Raw genomic sequence first — 5,508 nt, 5'->3', positions numbered from 1 at the left:
TTACAAGGTGTGAAGTTGAGTAAGACTCAATGCCCGACCACTGCAGAAGATAGAGAGAAGATGAAAGATGTTCCCTATGCTTCAGCCATAGGCTCTATCATGTATGCAATGCTGTGTACCAGACCTGATGTATGCCTTGCTATAAGTCTAGCAGGAAGGTACCAAAGTAATCCAGGAGTGGATCACTGGACAGCGGTCAAGAACATCCTGAAATACCTGAAAAGGACTAAGGATATGTTTCTCGTTTATGGAGGTGACAAAGAGCTCATCGTAAATGGTTACGTCGATGCAAGCTTTGACACTGATCCGGACGATTCTAAATCGCAAACCGGATACGTGTTTACATTGAACGGTGGAGCTGTCAGTTGGTGCAGTTCTAAACAAAGCGTCGTGGCGGGATCTACGTGTGAAGCGGAGTACATAGCTGCTTCGGAAGCAGCAAATGAAGGAGTCTGGATGAAGGAGTTCATATCCGATCTAGGTGTCATACCTAGTGCATCGGGTCCAATGAAAATCTTTTGTGACAATACTGGTGCAATTGCCTTAGCAAAGGAATCCAGATTTCACAAGAGAACCAAGCACATCAAAAGACGCTTCAATTCCATCCGGGATTTAGTCCAGGTGGGAGACATAGAAATTTGCAAGATACATACGGATCTGAATGTTGCAGACCCGTTGACTAAGCCTCTTCCACGAGCAAAACATGATCAGCACCAAGGCTCCATGGGTGTAAGAATCATTACTGTGTAATCTAGATTATTGACTCTAGTGCAAGTGGGAGACTGAAGGAAATATGCCCTAGAGGCAATAATAAAGTTATTATTTATTTCCTTATATCATGATAAATGTTTATTATTCATGCTAGAATTGTATTAACCGGAAACATAATACTTGTGTGAATACATAGACAAACAAAGTGTCACTAGTATGCCTCTACTTGACTAGCTCGTTGATCAAAGATGGTTATGTTTCCTAGCCATTGACATGAGTTGTCATTTGATTAACGGGATCACATCATTAGGAGAATGATGTGATTGACTTGACCCATTCCGTTAGCTTAGCACTCGATCGTTTAGTATGTTGCTATTGCTTTCTTCATGACTTATACATGTTCCTATGACTATGAGATTATGCAACTCCCGTTTACCGGAGGAACACTTTGTGTGCTACCAAACGTCACAACGTAACTGGGTGATTATAAAGGTGCTCTACAGGTGTCTCCGAAGGTACTTGTTGGGTTGGCGTATTTCGAGATTAGGATTTGTCACTCCGATTGTCGGAGAGGTATCTCTGGGCCCTCTCGGTAATGCACATCACTTAAGCCTTGCAAGCATTGCAACTAATGAGTTTGTTGCGAGATGATGTATTACGGAACGAGTAAAGAGACTTGCCGGTAACGAGATTGAACTAGGTATTAAGATACCGACGATCGAATCTCGGGCAAGTAACATACCGATGACAAAGGGAACAACGTATGTTGTTATGCGGTCTGACCGATAAAGATCTTCGTAGAATATGTGGGAGCCAATATGAGCATCCAGGTTCCGCTATTGGTTATCGACCGGAGACATGTCTCGGTCATGTCTACATAGTTCTCGAACCCGTAGGGTCCGCACGCTTAACGTTTCGATGACAGTTATATTATGAGTTTATATGTTTTGATGTACCGAAGGTTGTTCGGAGTCCCGGATGTGATCACGGACATGACAAGGAGTCTCGAAATGGTCGAGACATAAAGGTTGATATATTGGAAGCCTATGTTTGGATATCGGAAGTGTTCCGGGTGAAATCGGGATTTTACCAGAGTACCGGGAGGTTACCGGAACCCCCCGGCAACATAATGGGCCTTAGTGGGCCTAGGTGGAAGAGAGGAGAGGCGGCTAGGGCTGGACCGCGCGCCCCTCCCCCCTAGTCCGAATAGGACAAGGAGAAGGGGGCGGCGCCCCCCTTCCTTCTTCTCCCTCTTCTCTTTCCCCCCTCCCAAGTCCTAATCCAACTAGGAAAAGGGGGGGAGTCCTACTCCCGGTGGGAGTAGGACTCCTCCTGGCGTGCCCCAAGGCTGGCCGCACCTCTCCCCCTTTGCTCCTTTATATACGGGGGCAAGGGGCACCCCAAAGACACAACAATTGATCATTGATCTCTTAGCCGTGTGCGGTGCCCCCCTCCACCATATTACACCTCGATAATATCGTAGCGGTGCTTAGGCGAAGCCCTGCGTCGGTAGAAAATCATCATAGTCACCAAGCCATCGTGCTGACGAAACTCTCCCTCAACACTCGGCTGGATCGGAGTTCGAGGGACGTCATCGAGCTAAACGTGTGCTGAACTCGGAGGTGTCGTACGTTCGGTACTTGATCGGTCGGATCGTGAAGACGTACGACTACATCAACCGCGTTGTGTTAACGCTTCCGCTTTCGGTCTACGAGGGTACGTGGACAACAGTCTCCCCTCTCGTTGCTATGCATCACCATGATATTGCGTGTGCGTAGGAAATTTTTTGAAATTACTACGTTCCCCAACAGTGGCATCCGAGCCTGGTTTTATGAGTAGATGTCATATTCGCGAGTAGAACACAAGTGAGTTGTGGGCGATATAAGTCATACAGCTTACTAGCATGTCATACTTTGCTTCGGCGGTATTGTTGGATGAAGCGACCCGGACCGACATTACGCGTACGCTTACGCGAGACTGGTTCTTCCGACGTGCTTTGCATAGAGGTGGCTGGCGGGTGTCAGTTTCTCCAACTTTAGTTGAACCGAGTGTGGCTACGCCCGGTCCTTGCGAAGGTTAAAACAGCACCAACTTGACAAACTATCGTTGTGGTTTTGATGCTTAGGTAAGAACGGCTCTTGCTAAGCCCGTAGCAGCCACATAAAACTTGCAACAACAAAGTAGAGGACGTCTAACTTGTTTTTGCAGGGCATGTTGTGATGTGATATGGTCAAGACATGATGCTAAATTTTATTGTATGAGATGATCATGTTTTGTAACCGAGTTATCGGCAACTGGCAGGAGCCATATGGTTGTCGTTTTATTGTATGCAATGCAATCGCCATGTAATTGTTTTACTTTATCACTAAGCGGTAGCGATAGTCGTAGAAGCAATAGTTGGCGAGACGACAACGATGCTACGATGGAGATCAAGGTGTCAAGCCGGTGACGATGGTGATCATGACGGTGATTCAGAGATGGAGATCACAAAGCACAAGATGATGATGGCCATATCATATCACTTATATTGATTGCATGTGATGTTTATCTTTCTTGCTTTGATTGACGGTAGCATTATAAGATGATCCCTCACTAAATTATCAAAGTATAAGTGTTCTCCCTGAGTATGCACCGTTGCGAAAGTTCTTCGTGCTGAGCCACCACGTGATGATCGGGTGTGATAGGCTCTACATTCAAATACAACGGGTGCAAAACAGTTGCACACGCGGAATACTCAGGTTAAACTTGACGAGCCTAGCATATAACAGATATGGCCTCGGAACACGGAGACCGAAAGGTCGAGCGTGAATCATATAGTAGATATGATCAACATAGTGATGTTCACCGTTCAAACTACTCCATCTCACGTGATGATCGGACATGGATGTCAAACCTGCATTCCTTAATGGATTTCTTAAAGAAGAGTTGTATGTGATGCAACCAGAAGGTTTTGTCGATCCTAAAGGTGCTAACAAAGTGTGCAAAGCTCCAGCGATCCATCTATGGACTGGTGCAAGCACCTCGGAGTTCGAATATACGCTTTGATGAGTTGATCAAAGTATATAGTTTTATACAGACTTGCGGTGAAGCCTGTATTTACAAGATAGTGAGTGGGAGCACTACAGCATTTCTGATAAGTATATGTGAATGACATATTGTTGATCAGAAATAATGTAGAATTTTCTGGAAAGCATAAAGGAGTGTTTGAAAGTAGTTTTTCAAAGAAAGACCTCGGTGAAGCTGCTTACATATTGAGCATCAAGATCTATAGAGATAGATGAAGACGCTTGATCATTGTTTTCAATGAGTACATACCTTGACAAGTTTTTGAACTAGTTCAAAATGGAACAGTCAAAGAAGGAGTTCTTGCCTGTGTTGCAAGGTGTGAAGTTGAGTAAAGACTCAAATCCCGACCACAGCAAAAAATAGAAAGAGAATGAAAAGTCATTCCCTATGCCTCAGTCATAGGTTCTATGAAGTATGCTAGGCTGTGTACCAGACCTATTGTGTACCTCGCCATGAGTTTGGCAATAGGGTACAATAGTGATCGAGGAGTGGATCACTGGACAGCGGTCAAAATTATCCTTAGTGGAATAAGGAAATGTTTCTCGGTTATGGAGGTGACAAAGAGTTCGTCATAAAGAGTTACGTCGATGCAAGCTTTGACACCGATCTGGATGACTCTAAGTCTCGATCTAGATACATATTGAAAGTGGGAGCAATTAGCTAGAGTAGCTCCGTGCAGAGTATTGTAGACATAGAAATTTGCAAAATACATATGGATCTGAATGTTGCAGACCAGTAGACTAAAAATTTCTCTCACAGGCAAAACATGATCACACCTTATTACTCTTGGGTGTTAATCACATAGCGATGTGAACTAGATTATTGACTCTAGTAAACCTTTTGAGTGTTGGTCACATGGCGATGTGAACTATGGGTGTTAATCACATAAAGATGTCAACTATTGGTGTTAAATCACATGGCTATGTGAACTAGATTATTGACTCTAGTGCAAGTGGGAGACTGAAGGAAATATGCCCTAGAGATAATAATAAAGTTATTATTTATTTCCTTATATCATGATAAAAATTATTATTCATGCTAGAATTGTATTAACCGGAAACTTAGTACATGTGTGAATACATAGACAAACAGAGTGTCCCTAGTATGCCTCCACTTGACTAGCTTGTTAATCAAAGATGGTTAAGTTTCCTAACCATGGACATGTGTTGTCATTTGATGAACGGGATTACATCATTAGAGAATGATGTGATGGATAAGACCCATCTGTTAGCTTAGCACTGTGATCGTTTAGTTTATTGATATTGCTTTCTTCATGACTTATACATGTTCCTATGACTATGAGATTATGCAACTCCCGAATACCGGAGGAACACTTAGTGTGCTATCAAACGGCACAACGTAACTGGGTGATTATAAAGATGCTCTACAGGTGTCTCCGATGGTGTTTGTTGGGTTGGCATAGATCGAGATTAGGATTTGTCACTCCATGTTTCGGAGAGGTATCTCTGGGCCCTCTCGGTAATGCACATCACTATAAGCCTTGCAAGCAATGTGACTAATGATTTAGTCACGGGATGATGCATTACTGAACGAGTAAAGAGACTTGCTGGTAAAGAGATTGAACTAGGTATGATGATACCGACGATCGAATCTCGGGCAAGTAACATACCGATGACAAAGGGAACAACGTATGTTGTTATGCGGTTTGACCGATCAAGATCTTCGTAGAATATGTAGGAGCCAATATGAGCATCCAGGTTTGTGCTATTG

This window comes from Triticum aestivum, chromosome 7D (genome assembly GCF_018294505.1).
Source record: "Triticum aestivum cultivar Chinese Spring chromosome 7D, IWGSC CS RefSeq v2.1, whole genome shotgun sequence".
Taxonomy (NCBI): Eukaryota; Viridiplantae; Streptophyta; class Magnoliopsida; order Poales; family Poaceae; genus Triticum; species Triticum aestivum.
This window is presented reverse-complemented; position numbering follows the sequence as displayed.